Below are 8,091 nucleotides of genomic sequence, written 5' to 3'. Positions count from 1 at the left end.
CCCACGCGCAGCACTCAGCCTGCAGCCAATGGCGAGGCGGCGGGGGGCACCAGCCCACTCAGCGCGCGCTGCTCCGCGCCAATCAGCGGCGGGGGGGGGGGGGGGCGGGGCCGCGGCACCAATCAATCAATCGGCGAACAATCCAGGGCGCGCGGTGCTGAAGGGAAAGTGTCTCTGGCGACACAAACAGAAGATGCTGGAAGTGTCCGCGGCTCAGGCAGCATCTGTGGGCAGCGTCAAAGGGGGCGGGGCCGCGGCCCTCCGTCACAACTGGAGAGTGCTGGGAAAGAATAGATCCTGAAGGAGCACTGAAAGGGGGAGGGGGAGAAAGGACAACAGGGAAGGTCTGTGATGGGGGGGAAGGCAGGAGAGATTAGAGAGACAAAAGGGAGGATGGGCCGAATTTAAATGGTACTGGCAGGATTTAGAACAACATTAGTCAGGATAGGGTGTGAATGGTGGGATAATGATCAGTGGCCATTAGAGACAAGAAAAAAAAACAGGCTCGGTGGGTGGAGACCATGAGAAATAGGAACAGGAGTGGGCCACCCGGACCCCGAGCCTGCTTCCCATTCAATAAGATCATGGCTGGTCTGATCATAGAGTCAGTTCCACTTTCCTGTTTGCTCCCTAGAACACTTTACTCACTTATCACTCAAAAATCTGTCTATCTCCACCTTAAATATATTCAATGACCCAGCCTCCACAGCTCTCTGGGGCAGAAAAATCACAGATTTACAACCCTCTGAGAGAAGAAGTTCCTCCACATCTCAGTTTTATATGGGCGGCCATTTTTTTGGAGACTATGTCCACTAGATACAGAGAAAAGCTTGCTACACACGATCCCATCAAAAACTGCCAGGGCAGGTACAGCACGGGTTAGACAGGAAGGTTTAAGCTGGGCATTCCAGAACTTGGGGCCTGGGCAACAGAAGGCACAGCCAACAAAACCACCAGTGGTTGAACAATTATAATCAGGGATGCTCAGGAAGGCAGCTATCTTTTTGGCCGGGGTGTGAGGGTGGGGGGAGCAGATGTGGGGCTGGAGGAGTTTATAGAGCTAGGGAGGGGCGAGGCCATGGAGGAATTTGAAAATAAATATTAGAATTTTGAACTCAAGGCATTGCTTAACAAAAGCTAGTGTAGGTCAGCGAGCAGAGGGGTGATAGGTGAGCAGGACCTGGTGTGAGTTAGGACACGGGCAGCCGAGTTTTGGATCAACTCTAGTTTATGTAGGGTAGAATGTGGGAGGAGTGCGTTGGAATTGTCAAGACCAGAAGTAACAAAGGCATGGATAGAAACATATAAAATAGGTGCAGGAGTTGGCCCTTCGGCCCTTCTACCCTGCACCGCCATTCAATGAGTTCATGGCTGAACATGCAACTTCAGTACCCCATTCCTGCTTTCTCACCATAGCCCTTGATTCCCCGAGTAGTAAGGACTTCATGTAACTCCTTTTTGAATATATTTAGTGAATTGGCCTCAACAACTTTCTGTGGTAGAGAATTCCACAGGTTCACCACTCTCTGGGTGAAGAAATTCCTCCTCATCTCGGTCCTAAATGGCTTCCCCCTTATCCTTAGACTGTGTCTCCTGGTTCTGGACTTCCCCAACATTGGGAACATTCTTCCTGCATCTAACCTGTCTAACCCTGTCAGAATTTTCAACGTTTCTATGAGGTCCCCTCTCATTCTTCTGAACTCCAGTGAATACAAGCCCAGTTGATCCAGTCTTTCTTGATAGGTCAGTCCCGCCATCCCGGGAATCAGTCTGGTGAACCTTCGCTGCACTCCCTCAATAGCAAGAATGTCCTTCCTCAGGTTAGGAGACCAAAACTGTACACAATACTCCAGGTGTGGCCTCACCAAGGCCCTGTACAATTGTAGCAACACCTCCCTGCCCCTGTACTCAAATCCCCTCGCTATGAAGGCCAACATGCCATTTGCTTTCTTAACCGCCTGCTGTACCTGCATGCCAACCTTCAATGACTGATGTACCATGACACCCAGGTTTCTTTGCACCTCCCCTTTTCCTAATCTGTCACCATTCAGATAATAGTCTGTCTCTCTGTTTTTACCACCAAAGTGGATAACCTCACACTTCAGCAGTGGATGAGCTGAGGCAAGAGCAGAGACGGGCGATGTTACAGAAGTGGAAATAGGCAATCTTAGTTATGATGTGGATATGTGGTCAAAAACTTACTTCAGGCTTAAGTATGACACCAAGGTTGCGAACAGACTGGTTCAGCGTCAGACAGAAGTTGGGGAGAGAGATGGAATCAGTGACTAGGGAACGGAGTTTGATGGCAATAACAATTACAAATATCACGATATTTCACAGTCGATCATGTGTAAAATGTATGGATGAGTTTGTTAAATTCAATCGGTTCCAAAACCGGGTTAACTGATACAGAAAGTAACGGATTTCAAATCTTACATAGAAACATAGAAAACATAGAAAATAGGTGCAGGAGTAGGCCATTCGGCCCTTCGAGCCTGCACCACCATTCAATGAGTTCATGGCTGAACATGCAACTTCAGTACCCCATTCATGCTTTCTCGCCATACCCCTTGATCCCCCTAGTAGTAAGAACTTCATCTAACTCCTTTTTGAATATATTTAGTGAATTGGCCTCAACAACTTTCTGTGGTAGAGAATTGCACAGGTTCACCACTCTCTGAGTGAAGAAGTTTCTCCTCATCACGGTCTTAAATGGCTTACTTCTTATCCTTAGACTGTGACCCCTGGTTGTCGACTTCCCCAACATTGGGAACATTCTTCCTGCATCTAACCTGTCTCAACCCGTCAAAATTGTAAACGTTTCTCTGAGATTCCCTCTCATTCTTCTGAACTCCAGTGAATACAAGCCCACTTGATCCAGTCTTTCTTGACATGTCAGTCCCACCATCCCAGGAATCAGTCTAGTGAACCTTCGCTGCACTCGCTCAATAGCAAGATTGTCCTTCCTCAAGTTAGGAGACCAAAACTGTACACAATACTCCAGGTGTGGCCTCACCAACGCCCTGTACAACTGTAGTAACACCTCCCTGCCCCTGTACTCAAATCCCCTCACTATGAAGACCAACATGCCATTTGCTTTCTTAACCGCCTGCTGTACCTGCATGCCAACCTTCAATGACTGATGTAGCATGACACCCAGCTCTCGTTGCACCTCCCCTTTTCCTAATCTGTCACCATTCAAATAATAGTCTGTCTCTCTGTTTTTACCACCAAAATGGATAACCTCACATTTATCCACATCTGCCATGCATTTGCTCACTCACCTAACCTATCCAAGTCACTCTGCAGCCTCATAGCATCCTCCTCGCAGCTCACACTGCCACCCAACTTAGTGTCATCCGCAAATTTGGAGATACTACATTTAATCCCCTCGTCTAAATCATGAATGTACAATGTAAACAGCTGGGGCCCCAGCACAGAACCTTGCGGTACCCCTCTAGTCACTGCCTGCCATTCTGAAAAGTACCCATTTACTCCTACTCTTTGCTTCCTGTCTGCCAACCAGTTCTCAATCCACGTCAGCACACTACCCGCAATCTCATGTGCTTTGCTTTAACTTTGCACATTAATCTCTTGTGTGGGACCTTGTCGAAAGCCTTATGAAAGTCCAAATACACCACATGAACTGGTTCTCCCTTGTCCACTTGTTGTAGGCATTAGGCATCTGCTGAATATATCTAAACTCATATAAGTTTAAAGTGGCCACATATAAAATGGCTGCCCAAGCATGATGGGTACTCAGTTAGTCAAGTAATGAACTACTGACTGAGGCTGACCGAGCAATGACCTAGTGAGGCCCATTACCAGGAATGCCTTGGATACAAAATAATTATAACGAACCTTTATAGTACACTGGTATAATCAGTGACTTCACACAGCCGAGCCCCGAGGAACAGAGATAAGGGGGGAACCTGCCTCACATAACGAGGTCATTAATCAGCCCGAGCTGACAAAAACCTAACATACAACCCCTGAGATATCAGGAGAATTCTATTGGGTTAAAAAAAACCTATACGTAATCTATAATCATTATGATTGGATTGTGTCCAGCCGAAGTGGGCTGAGTAACTGGAAAGAACTCTTGTAAAACATATAAATATCGATGAGTTTCTTTGTTCATCAGAGAGAAGTGCCTGGATCCATTACTGAGGCTTCCTCTCCGCTAGAGAAAATAAAGGCCGCATTGGCTCTGAGTGTTGAGTGATTCTTCAAAACATTCACACTAACACACTCAACTGGAAACATCCTCAAAAAATTCCAGAAGATTTGTCAAGCATGATTTCCCTTTCACAAATCCATGCTGACTTGGACCCATCATGTCACCTCTTTCCAAATGCGCAGCTATGACATCCTTAATAATTGATTCCATCATTTTACCCACTACCGATGTCAGGCTGACCGGTCTATAATTACCTGTTTTTTCTCTCCCTCCTTTTTTGTAAAGTGGTGTTACATTAGCTACCCTCCACTTCATAGGAACTGATCCAGAGTCTATGGAATGTTGGAAAATGACTGTCAATGCATCCGCTATTTCCAAGGTCACCTCCTTAAGTACTCTGCAATGCAGTCCATCAGGCCCTGGGGATTTATTGGCCTTCAATCCTATCAATTTGCCCAACACAATTTCCTGACCAATAAGGATTTCCCTCAGTTCCTCCTTCTTACTAGACCCTCTGACCCCTTTTATATCTGGAAGGTTGTTGGTGTCCTCCTTAGTGAATACCGAACCAAAGTACTTGTTCAAGTGGTCTGCCATTTCTTTGTTCCCCGTTATGACATCCCCTGATTCTGACTGCAGGGGACCTACGTTTGTCTTTATTAACCCTTTTCTCTTTACATATCTATCGAAACTTTTGCAGTCTGTCTTAATGTTCCCTGCAAGCTTCATCTCGTACTTTATTTTCCCTGCCCTAATCAAACGCTTTGTCCTCCTCTGCTGAGTTCTAAATTTCTCCCAGTCCCCGGGTTCGCTGCTATTTCTGGCCAATTTGTATGCCACTTCCTTGGCTTTAATACTATCCCTGTTTCCCTTGATAGCCACAGTTGAGCCACCTTCCATTTTTTATTTTTACGCCAGACAGGGATGTACAGTTGATGTAGTTCATCCATGCGGTCTCTAAATGTCTGCCATTGCCCATCCACAGTCAACCCCGTAAATATCATTTGTCAATCTATCCTAGCCAATTCACGCCTCATATTTTCAAAGTTACCCTTCTTTAAGTTCTGGACCACGGTCTCTGAATTAACTGTTTCATTCTCCATCCTAATGTAGAATTCCACCATATTTTGGTCACTCTTCTCCAAGGGGCCTCGCACAACGAGATTGCAAATTAATCCTCTCTCATTACACAACACCCAGTCTAAGATGGCCTCCCCCCAGTTGGTTCCTCGACATATTGGTCTAGAAAACCATCCGTTATGCACTCCAGGAAATCCTCCTCCACCATCTTGCTTCCAGTTTGGTTAGCCCAATCTATATCCATATTAAAGTCACCCATGATAAATCTTATGCAAGACAGTTCAATAAAGGGGTGGTTCAAAGGATTTCAGCTGAATTTAAAGTAAGACACTGCATTTAAGTCTACTACAACCACAACTCATGTACTCAAACATAGAAACATAGCAACATAGAAAATAAGTGCAGGAGTAGGGCATTCGGCCTTTCAAGCCTGCACCACCATTCAATAAGATCATGGCTGATCATTCCCTCAGTACCTCTTTCCTGCTTTCTCTCCATACCGCTTGATCCCTTCAGCCATAAGGGCCATATCTAACTCCCTCTTGAATATATCCAATGAACTGGCATCAACAACTCACTGCGGTAGGGAATTCCACAAGTTAACAACTCTGAGTGAAGAAGTTTCTCCTTATCTCAGTTCTAAATGGCTTACCCTTTATCCTTAGATAAGGTCCCCTGGTTCCGGACTTCCCCAGCATTGCGAACATTCTTCCTCCATCTAACCTGTCCAGTCCCGTCAGAATTTTATGTTTCCATGAGATCCCCTCTCATCCTTCTAAACTCCAGTGAATAAAGGCCCAGCCTTCATGCTTTTTCCACCAAAGTGGATTCGCTCACATTTATCCACATTATACTGCATCTGGCATGAGTTTGCCCACTCACCTAACCTGTCCAAGTAGCACTGCAGCCTCTTAGCGTCCTCCTCACAGCTCACACCGCCACTTAGCTTAGTGTCATCTGCAAACTTGGAGATATGACACTCAATTCCTTCATCTAAATCATTAATTTATCTTGTAAATAGCTGGCATCCCAGCATTGAGTCCTGCGGCATCCCACTAGTGACTGCCTGCCATTCTGAAAAGGAGTCCTTTATCCCAACTCTCTCCTTCCTGTCTGCCAACCAGTTCTCTATCCATGTCAGTACATTACCCCCAATACCAGGTGCTTTGATTTTGCGCACCAATCTCTTATGTGGGACCTTGTCAAAAGACTTTTGAAAGTCCAAATACACCACATCCACTGATTCTCCCTTGCCCACTTTACTAGTTACATCCTCAAAAAATTCTAGAGGATTTGTCAAGCATGATTTCCCTTTCATAAATCCATGCTGACTTGAACTGACCCTTTCACTGCTTTCCAAATGCGCTGTTATGCCATCTTTAATAATGAATTCCAACATTTTTCCCACTACTGATGTCAGGCTAACTGGTCTATAATTACCCGTTTTCTCTCTCCCGCCTTTTTTAAAAAGTGGTGTTACATTAGCAACCCTCCAGCCCATAGGAACTGATCCAGAGTTGATAGACGGTTGGAAAATGATAACCAATACATCCACTATTTCTAGGGCCACTTCCTTAAGTACTCTGGGATGCAGACTATCAGGCCCTGGGGATTTATCTGCCTTCAATCCCATCAATTTCCCTCACACAATTGCCCGTCTAATAAGGATTTCCTTCAGCTCCTCCTTCTCACTAGACCCTCGGTCCGCTAGTATTTCCGGAAGGTTATTGGTGTCTTTCTTCATGAAGACAGAACCAAAGTATTTGTTCAACTGGTCCGCCATTTCTTTGTTCCCCATTATAATTTCACCTGAATCTGACTGCAAGGGACCTACGTTTGTCTTCACTAATCTTTTTCTCTTCACATATCTATAGAATCTTTTGCAGACAGTTTTTATGTTCCCAGCAAGCTTCCTCTCAAACTCTATTTTCCGCCTCCAAATTAAACCATTTGTCCTCCTCTGCTGAATTATAAAATTCTCTCAGTCCTCAGATTTGCTGCTTTATCTGACCAGTTGATATGCCTCCTCCTTGTATTGAACACTCTATTTAATTTCCCTTGTTAGCCACAGTTGAGCCACCTTCCCCGTTTTATTTTTAGTCCAGACAGCTATGTACAATTGTTGAAATTCATCAATGTGACCTTTAAATGTTTGCCATTGCCAAGCCACCGACAACCTTTAAGTATCATTCACCAGTCTATTCTAGCCAATTCATGTCTCATACCATCGAAGTTACCTTTCCTAAATTCAGGACCCTAGTCTCTGCATTAACAGTGTCACTCTCCATCTTAATAAAGAATTCTACCATATTATGGTCACTCTTTCCTAAGGGGCCTCGTAAACAAGAATGCTAATTAGTCCTTTCTTATTACACATCACCCAGCCTAGGATGGCCAACCCTCTAGTTGGTTCCTCGGCATATTGGTCTAGAGAACCATCCGTAAAAGACTCCAGGAAATCCGCCTCCACTGCATTGCTACCGGGTTGGTTAGCCCAATCAATATGCAGATTAAAGTCGCCCATGATAACTGCTGTACCTTTATTGCACGCATCCCTAATTTCTTATTTGATGCTGCCCCCAACCTCACTACTACTGTTTGGTGGTGTGTACATGACTCCCACTAGCGTTTTCTGCCCTTTTGTATTCTGTAGCTCCACCCATACTGATTCCACATCATCCAAGCTAATGTCCTTCCTTACTATTGCGTTAATTTCCTTTTTAACCAGCAACGCCATCCCACCTTCTTTTCCATTCTATCTATCCTTCCTGAATGTTGAATACCCCTGAATATTGAGTTCCCAGCCTTGGTCACCCTGGAGCCATATCTCC

This window comes from Pristiophorus japonicus, unplaced genomic scaffold, assembly GCF_044704955.1.
Source record: "Pristiophorus japonicus isolate sPriJap1 unplaced genomic scaffold, sPriJap1.hap1 HAP1_SCAFFOLD_553, whole genome shotgun sequence".
In the NCBI taxonomy this organism is placed as follows: Eukaryota; Metazoa; Chordata; class Chondrichthyes; family Pristiophoridae; genus Pristiophorus; species Pristiophorus japonicus.
Note: the sequence above shows the minus strand (reverse complement) of the source record.